Genomic DNA, 10,298 nt, shown 5'->3' with positions numbered 1-10,298 from the left:
TTCTAAGTGCACTTTACTTCTTTTCATTCCTGCTCTAAAGCTTTCTAATGAACTTTCACTCCTGCTCTAAAATTTGCCTCAGACTCTCCTCCACCCTATGCCCTTCAGCTGAATTCCTTCTTCTGAGGAGGCAAGAACTGAGGTTACTGCAGACCCATGCAAACTCACCACCACTGGTACACTTTGGTGCTGTGTGACTCGGATGCAATCTGTTGCTCACACATTTGGTGCCACGTGACTTGGATACATTCCCCAGTGGTAAGACACCTCTATGCATTGCCTTCTTCATCTGGAGGCATTTAACCCCCATACACTGTTTTCTTCTCCCCTTTCCCTCTCCTGCTTACTAATTAACACCCAGAATTGTACCTCTCAGCCACAGTGGTCTGCTCCCCGCGCTGATCTCTCAGTTCACCCTGGCTCATGGGATGGCTCTTGGGGGTGGGAAAGAACTTGGGGTCCACACTGAGTAGAACTGAGGACTAATGGCCCTTCTGGACAGGAAACTCTCAAGAGTGAGAGGGCTAAAGCCTAAAACCAGGCAATGTCTGGGATTTCTTCTGCCTTTTCAACTATAATCAGCTCTTTCCAAGAACCCAAACTGCCTATTCTCCTATTTTCTCTGTGTGTTTTCAGAAATGACCTTACACACCCACCACGCCATCCACCAGAGGGGTAAGTTTGCCTCTTTTGCTTTCACTTTGCATGCCACATGGCTTCTTAAACGCACAGTCCCTGTTATTTGTGTCCCCGCAGCTCTTATCGTGTTTATGTGGCAGCAAAGACATAGGCTCCCTTGCAGATATCCCCTGAGATTTATACTTGCTTTTACCCTACCAGCTTGCATGACCTCCAAACCTTCCCCTGTCTGCTGGCAACATTGCTGGGACATACACTAATTGGAACCCCTGCTCTGACAGCTCCTTATGACTTACTGAAACAGCCAAGTGTAAGGGGGTCTCTGGAAATCCAACTGGCCTGTGCACTGGGAGGAGTGCGCACTGGGGTGGAGCCACAGAATTTCACACCATTTGCAGTGGGGAGGAGTCTGGCCCCACCTCTACCTGGGTGAAACCCAGGGTTCAATCTGTGAGGTGGGAAGCACACTAGCAGGGACTTTGGCTTTGCGGAGAGTTGCAGTTTCCCTTTTTTCCTTTTTGTCCAAAAAACTCCATTAGTCTCAACCTTCAAATTGTCTGCAAGCCTAATTTTTCATGGCCGTGTGACAAGGACCCAGCTCTTAGCTGAACTAAAGAGAGTCCAACATCTTTGGCACCTAACATGGGGCTACAGAAGCAGTGAAGGAGATGCAAACCAAAAAGAAATCTTTTTCCCTTTTGCTTCTAAGCCTTTTCATCCTCGGACTTCTGAGGGTAGGGGAAACTGTGACCCTACCCCCATCACTCCTGGAGGTCGAGAAGGTCAGCTTCGGTCTCCATGGTCTTTTCCTTCCTTTTTTGAGATGGACAGGCCAGCAGCTGCTTCCTCCTCCCCTCACCTTCCCCTCTGCCAGGGCTGAAATGCATGGCCCAAGGGCCCTGAACAACCAGCTAGCTGGCATTCCCTGCCACTCACTGTCAGAGACTTTCCCCTTCCCTGGCCAAGGGGTTCAACTCCATTGGACAGTAATTAAGCTTCTCTCCCCAGTGGAGGAAACACTTGCATAAGAATAAGAGGTTGTTCCCCCCAAGCATCCTTTTCCCTACGCCATCAGCAGTTAAAAGTTTTTTTCCTTTTAGAAGGTGTTTTACTTAGCTGGAATGATAAGGATCACTGTTTATATTCTCTGCAAAGTTATAATTGTGAAGAAGGCTTTGTGAGGCTGGTCTTAAGCTGTAGACAATCTGGTGTGCTTTGCATGTCTGTATAGGTCATAGCAAACTTCGCTGCAGGCCTTCATCTTGTTTTACATCCTGCGGTCGTGGCCTGTAACCCGTGGCAAGGCTTTCTTTAGCAATCCTGCTTTAGGAAATAAGTCCTTTCTGGTTTGATATCTGCATATTTTCCTAGCCCTGTCGCTTAAAGGGCTCCACCTGAGGACTGGGTTTTCTTCTGCTTGTTTGTGTAGCAATATGTGTGCTGTGTGTGATGTCTGTAAAAAGAGCTCTAATTCATTGGCCTAAAAGAAGACAAGCAATTGAATCAAGTAGTTTTTAAAGGGAATATACAAGCTGTGGTACCCTTCAGTTCACATGACTTTGATCTTTGAGAAATAAAAGCAGCCTTTAAGATTATTGGTAAAAAGCAGATGTCATCAAAATGTAAATAGGTGGACTAAATTATGCAGGTCATATGCAAGGTTTGCTAAGTGTTATAAACTACTTTCTGGGTTTTAAGAACTATTTGACTTGCTGGCTTTATAATTGGTGAGGCCTGGGGACATGTAGAACTAAACATGCCCTTAATTATGCTGGAAGGAGTCAAATCTTGGCTGCACATAGCACACAATTAAACAAGTTACCAGGTTTTACATTAAGGTTAAAAATTGCCAGGAATTACCATTATAACATGTAATTGAAACTACTGAAAATAGATTTACATGTGAGATGTGTAAGAACAGTAAAATGTGTTTTTCTATAAAAGGTTATAAGAAGGCATGGAAATATAATTCTTGCCTAGGGTTAAAAGATCATTTTACATTAGATATGATAAAGCTGAAGGTTCAAACAAAAGTAGTGTAAGGATTGTGGAAATTAATCTTGCAGAAGTGGTCCTCTGTGTGAACATATTGAGTAAATTCAAAAAAGGTATTATGTGGTTTTTCCGTAAATTGAGCATTAAAATAAAAGCACAAGGTACTCTTCAGGCATGAATCTGCTCTTTAGCAAAATTTGTAAAGGGTTATAAAAGGTTTTTGTCTCTTTACAATTTCTGAGTCATCATTTTGGCAAAATAAATAACTTATTATAATCTGAAATTCTATTTCATAACATTAAGTATTTTAAAAATCAAACATCTTTAACAACCTTCCCAAAATGAAACTTCAGTTTCAAAATTGTCTTTTCCTGATTGTCTGGTTTTTTAGGTGGATTAGAGGGCCCCTGAAACATCCAGAAAAGAAGTGAACAGGATTTTTTGACATATTTAGTTACATGAGATTGCCAAAATGATGCTCAATTTTATTTAGGTCATATTTTGGTGAATAATACTAATATATGTTCCAAAATTGTATGGGATTTCTAAAATTTTAATGTCTAAGTATATGCTATCAATCATAATTAAGGTTGTTATGTTAAGTTATTGTAAACCACAGAGATAACCAAACTTCTTTGTCAATTGGGTTTCTAACTGTAACTACCCTGGACATTTTGTAATTCACAGACAATTGTTGTCTTGTTGTAATCCTTTTCCAAAGATGGTTTATAATAGGCTATAGAACTGTAACAGGTGCTCTCAAATACAGGTTTGGTTTTTGATAATTTTTGGAGATCGTAACATTGGAATAAAGGGAAATGTACAAGACTCATGAAGAGCTAAAATGTTCACAAATTATCAAGCAAAACAAGAGTTAACTAAATGGACTGAACTCGAAACTGAAGCAAATCTTTTTTACTTTTGCTTGGAATATTGCTGATTCATGTTTTTTTCAGAGTCAAGGAAACTTATTTTGAACTATTTACAGCCTTTAATAATTGAGTAAGGTATACTTCTGTGAACAAAATTTGGAGCATGTTTGTTTCTCTCTGCCTGTTTCCTCTAGAATTCAGAAACTATCTGTGAGTGTTCTTAACTTGTGGCAATATAGTTGTTTGCATCAGTGCAGTAAGAATCTATTTTTCTTTTGCAACAAAGCCCAATTAGAGAAACTAGTTGTTCTATCAAGGCTTTGACTGGAAGAGTATTCTTCCCTTTAAGGAGTCAAGCTCAACTTGCATAGTCAATAAAAGCGCAGTGGGGAGAGTGGCCTCATACCCTTGTCCCTGTACAGGGTTCCTGACTAGTGGTCAGCAAAGAATGTCACTTTCCAGCTAGAGGAGACAAATCCTTCTCTCTTTAGAAGGGGTGGAGAGGCAGCACTCTTCATACACTCCAGACACACTGTAGAGCCATGCATTAGCTCTTAGAGACAAACTTCCCACACAATCATCTCTTGGGTCAAAACAAGGACAATTACAAGCTGACATAAATCAGATAACCAGATCATCAGGGATAGAGGCCTTTGGAATCTCCAGGTTACACTCTCCCAGAGATCCTTGTTGTTTACTTAATAAATATTTTGTTTTCTTTATTGAATTTGACATTCTTCCACTTTGGTTACAGAACATTAGATCTCTACAAACTAATGAGTAAAATACAAAGGAAGGGGAAACAAACCCTGATTAATTCAAACTTCATTAGTACAGATGCTAAAATGATTCATCTTAATGTTTATCTTTGCATTATCTACAAATAAAGTTTTCAACCAATTAGAAATATGTGGTGCATACCTGTAATCCCAGCACTTTGTGAGACTGAGACTGGTGGATCACTTGAGCCCAGTAATTCAAGACCAGCCTAGCCAACGTGGCAAAACGCCATCTCTACAAAAAAAACACAAAAACTAGTGCGGCTGTGGTGGTAAGGCCTGTAATCCCAGCTATTCGTGGAGCTGAAGTGGGAGGATCGCTTGAACCTAGGAGCCGGGGGGTTGAAGTGAGGCAAGATCGCACCACTGCACTCCAGCCTGGGTGACAGAGAGAGACCCTGTCTTAAAAAAAAAAAAAAAAAAAAAATTAATCTCTTGGCTAGCACCATGGCTGTAATCCTAGCACTTTGGGAGGCCAAGGTGGGAGGATTGCTTGAGCCCAGGAGGTTGAGACCAGCCTGGACAATATGACAAGACCCTGTCTCTACAAAAAATAAAAAAAAATTAGTGGGGCATGGTGGCATGTGCCTGGTCACAGCTACTCAGGAGACTGAGCTGGGAGGAGGATCGCTTGAGCCCAGGAGGTCAAGGCTGCAGTGAGCCACCATTGGGCCACTGTGCTCCAGCCTGGGCAACAGAGTGAGACCCTGTCTCAAAAAAATTTTAAAAAAGAAGATGAAGAAGGAAAAAAATAAATATAAATAATCTATAGATTGATACAATGTTAGATATGTACATTCTAATCCAACTTGCTCTTTTTTTGGCTAAGAAAAATTGCAACACAAATAGATGTTACTACTTGTTCAAGTTCTCATAGCTAATTAGTAGCAGAAATGAGAATCAATGAAAATCCAAGCAGTTGTACAGAATATATAAATAACTTGATCATGATTTCTTTTTAATATCACTTACAATAACAAAGTGTGTTAGATACTAAGCTCATAGTCTCATCCCTTTAAGAGGCAAAGTTTCAAACGGGTTCAGCCAGTAAACTCTGACTCTCCTGGTTACATCTCCTCTGATCTGATGACTCACCTTTTTTTTTTTTTTTTTTTTTTTTTTTGAGACTGGTCTCTAACTCCTGACCTCGTGATCCACCCGCCTTGGCCTCCCAAAGTGCTGGGATTACAGGCATGAGCCACCATGCCCGGCCGACTCACCTTTTTTATCTGACTCTAGGGTTTGGTCTCAGTCCTGCCCAATTCTAAGTTCATAGGAACAACACACTGCTTCAGTATACGCCTCGACTTTCCCTGGCATATGATCTTAGCCCTCATCTTGTTTCTGGCTTCCCAACGACTATATTCATGTTGAATTTTTCAAGGGTCCTCATCTACACAGGGTAGAATTTATGATAAAACCTGTAAGTCATGTTACTTGGAGTTTCGTTTACTTTTTTAAATAATGGGGCCTGTGCCTGTGAATTTTAGTCAGTGAGCCAAAAAATAATAATCATAGCATTACAATTCTTTTGTGTTGATTAAAAAATATTCCAAAAATAGGCTCCAAATTATGCCTTAAAAGAAGTGACACCCTACTGGCAACCTCACATTGAAGAATAGCAAAAGAATTCATTCTTTTGCTATTGATATTTTTTATCAAAATACTTGAATTTTTAAAGCAATGCTTAATTTCTAAAGTACTTATCAGAAACATTTGTTTCTTTTTTAAAAAAATATTTTGTTTCTTTTTTAAAAAAAATATTTTATATTGTTTAGTTTTTGCAGAGATGGAGCCTCACCATGTTTTGTTTTGTTTTGTTTTGTTTTGAGACAGAGTCTCACTCTATCACCAGGCTGGAATGCAGTGGCACAATCCCAGCTCACTGCAACCTCCGCCTCCCAGGTTCAAACAATTCTCCTGCCTCAGCCTCCCGAGTGGCTGAGATTACAGGCATGTGACGCCATGCCCAGCTAATTTTTGTATTTTTAGTAGAGACGGGGTTTCACTATGTTGGCCAGGATGGTCTCCATCTCTTGACCTTGTGATCCACCCGCCTTGGCCTCCCAAAGTGCTAGGATTACAGGCATGAGCCACCGCGTCCAGCTAATAGAACATATTTTTAAGTTTTGCACAGGCTACTATCACCTGAGCATTTTATTTATAATCACACATTTCACTGGCATTCCTTAACAAGCATGAATGGGGAAATCTCTTACAGTTTATCATTTTTATAATGTCACTCAATACACAGGTGGCCTACATAGATAGATATATGCCATTTAAAATATTAAAAATATTAACATTATTGCCTTATCAGTAATGATATAAAGAGTTACAGATCTAATCCACTTGTTTTATTTATTTATGTTTAATATTTATTATTTTTTCTTGACTGACTGTCATTAGGGAAGGGACTTTGAGGAGGTAACATCCAAGCCAAGATCTAAAAGATGAGAAAAAACAGCCACAATAAAAACTGAGGGATGAGTGTTTTAGTGGGAACAACACACACAAAGTTCGTAAGTATGGAAAGAGTTTGGCCTGTGCAAACACCTAAAGAATTCCAGTGTGGTGAATAATGAGAAAAGACAGGATTAGAACAAAATGAGACTGGAGAGAAAATAGGAACCAGACTGTATAGGGCCTTACAGAGGAGTCTGAATTTTATTCTGAATGTAATAGAAAATCATTGATGGGTTTTAAGTAAAGAAGGCACACAGTCTGAAGCATATTTTTTGTTTTGTTTTCTCTTGTTGTTTTGTTTAATTGAAATTTTCATTGAGATCATTGTAGATTCACTTGCAGTTATAAGAAGTAATACAGAGAGATCTCTCTTATATCCAGTTTCCTTCAATGGTAATATTTTGCGCAACTATAGTACAATACCACAAGCAAGACATTGACATTGATACAAACCACCTATCTTACTCAAATTTCCCCAGTTTTACTTGCAGTTATGTATGTGTGTAAGTTCTAAAAGATTTTTGTCACTTGCAAGTTTATGTGTCCATCACCACAGTTCAGGTACTGAACAGTTGCAACACCACAAGGATCCCTCATGTTGTACCGTTTTAAACCACACCTTTCTTCCTCCACCATCTTCCCATTTCCAGCCTGTGGAAACCACTAACAGTTCTCCATTTCTAAAATTTTCTTATTTCCAGGTTAGTGCATTATGTAATCTTTTATGAATGGCTTTTTTTTTTTTTTAACTAGGAGCACTTTCAGTGCAAATAGGATTGGGTTTTTTAACTCGGCATAATTCCCTGGAGAGTCATCCAAGTTGTATACATCAAGAGCTCACTCCTTTTCATTACTGATTAATATTCGATTGCATGGGTTTGCCACAGTTTGTTTAAACATTCACCTATTGAAGGACTTGTTATTTCATTCTAGTTTCTGGCTATTGCAAATAAAGTTGCTATGAACATTCATGTACAGGTTTTTGTGTTAATACATGTTTTCATTTCTCTAAGATGAATGCCCAAGAGTGCAATTGCTGTGTTTTATTGGTAATTGGAAATTTTATTTTATAAAAAGCTTCTAAACTTTTCCTGAATAGCTGTGCCATTTTACCTTTCTACCAATAATGTATGAGTGATCCAGTTTCTTTGCATCTTTACCAGAACTCAGTATTATCACTATTTTTTATTTTAGCCATTCTGATAGGTTGTGGTTTTAATTTGCATTTTTCTCATGGCTAATAATGCTAAACATTTTTTAATGTGTTTATTTGCCATTTATAGATCCTCTGTGGGGAAATGTCTATTCATGTCTTTTTCTCATTTTCTAATTGGTTATCTTTTTACTGTTGCCTTTTTATATATTCTAGTTCCTAGTCTTTCGTTGCATATATGATTTACAAATATTTTTCCCAGTCTGTAGCTTATCTATTCTTCTTCTTCAGAGGGTCTTTTGCAAAGTGAAAGTTTTTCATTTTTATGGAGTCTAATGTATCAATTTATTCTTTTATGGATTCTACTTTTGATGTTTAATCTAAGAACTCTTTCCCTAGTCCAAATCCTGAAGATTTTCTCTGATTTTTTTTCTAAAAGCTTTATATATTAAATTTTACATTTAAGTCTATGATTCATTTTTAGTTAATATTTTTATAAAGAGTGAGAGTGAGTCTTAAGGTTCTTTTTCTTTTCTTATTTTTTTTCACCTATCAGTATCCAACCAATTGCTCCAGCATCATTGATCGAAAAGGTGATCCTTCCTCCATTGAATTGCTTTTGCACTCTTGTCAAAATTTAGTTGGGAATATTCATGTGGGCCAATTTTTGGATTCTCTATTGTCTTCCATTGTTCTATGTGTCTGTCTCTCCACCAGCACTATACTGTTTTGCTGTTTTGATTACTATAGCCATACAGTAAGCCATAGTATTAAGTAGAGGGATTTCTCCCACTTTATTCTTCTTTGTCATGATTATTCTAATTTTTCTAGGACTTGTGCTTTTTTCATGTAACTTTCAATATAAGCTTGTCTATTGCTAAAAAAATTCACTGGGATTTTTACAGGAATTGTATTAAATCTGTGAACCCCAAATATCTGAGACAGGTCTCAGTTAATTTAGAAAGTTTATTTTGCCAAGGCTGAGGACATGCACCCATGACACAGTCTCAGGAGGTCCTGACAACATGTGCCCAAAGTGGTCAGCACAGTTTGGTTTTGTACATTTTAGGGAGACACGAGACATCAATCAACATATATCGGGGGAAATTCAGCCAGATATCGGGCGAAATTCACCCACGATATTTCATGTAGGTTCTTTTCTATTTTCCCTAAGTGTCGGCTGGTCTGAGAAATAAAGGGACAGAGTACAAAAGAGAGAAATTTTAAAACTGGGAGTCCGGGGCAGACATCACATGTCGGTAGGTTCCATAATGCCCCACAAGCCACAAAACCAGCAAGTTTTTATTAGCGATTTTCAAAGGGGGAGGGAGTGTACGAATAGGGAGTGGGTCACAGAGATTACATGCTTCACAAGGTAATAAGATATCACAAGGTAAATGGAGGCAGGGCGAGATCACAGGACCAGAGGACTGGGGTGAAATTAAAATTGCTAATGAAGTTTCAGGCACACATTGTCATTGATAACATCTTATCAGGAGACAGGGTTTGAGAGCAGACAACCAGTCTGACCAAAATTTATTAGGTGGAAATTTCCTCATCCTAATAAGCCTGGGAGCGCTACAAGAGACTGGGGCTTATTTCATCCCTACAGCTGCGACCGTAAAAGATGGCCACCCCTGAAGCGGCCATTTCAGAGGCCTACCCTCAGGGACGCATTCTCTTTCTCAGGGATGTTCCTTGCTGAGAAAAAGAATTCAGTGATATTTCTCCCATTTGCTTTTGAAAGAAGAGAAATATGGCTCTCTTCCACCTGGCTCACTGGCAGTCAGAGTTTAAGGTTATCTCTCTTATTCCCTGAACATTGCTCTCATCCTGTTCTTTTTTCAAGGTGCCCAGATTTCATATTGTTCAAACACACATGCTCTACAAACAATTTGTGCAGTTAATGCAATCATCACAGGGTCCTGAGGCGACATACATCCTCCTCAGCTTATGAAGATGATGGGATTAAGAGTTTAAAGTAAAGACAGGCATAGGAAATCACAAGGGTATTGATTGGGGAAGTGATAAGTGTCCATGAAATTTTCACAATTTATGTTCAGAGATTGCAGTAAAGACAGGTGTAAAAAATTATAAAAGTATCAATTTGGGGAACTAATAAATGTCCATGAAATCTTCACAATTTACGTTCTTCTGCCATGACTTCAGCCAATCCCTCCATTCAGGGTCCCTGACTTCCCACAACAAACATATGTAAGATGAACATTGGTTTGGTCTGGAAAAAGTGGGGCAATTCAAAGCAAAGGTGAGACAACTTGAAGCGGGGAGGGAGCGTCCAGGTCATAGATAGATAAGGGACAAATGGTTGCAGTATTTCGAGTTTCTTATTAGCCTCTCCAAAGGAGGCAATAAGATATGCATTTATCTCAGTGA

This window comes from Symphalangus syndactylus, chromosome 12, assembly GCF_028878055.3.
Source record: "Symphalangus syndactylus isolate Jambi chromosome 12, NHGRI_mSymSyn1-v2.1_pri, whole genome shotgun sequence".
Taxonomy (NCBI): domain Eukaryota; kingdom Metazoa; phylum Chordata; class Mammalia; order Primates; family Hylobatidae; genus Symphalangus; species Symphalangus syndactylus.
This window is presented reverse-complemented; position numbering follows the sequence as displayed.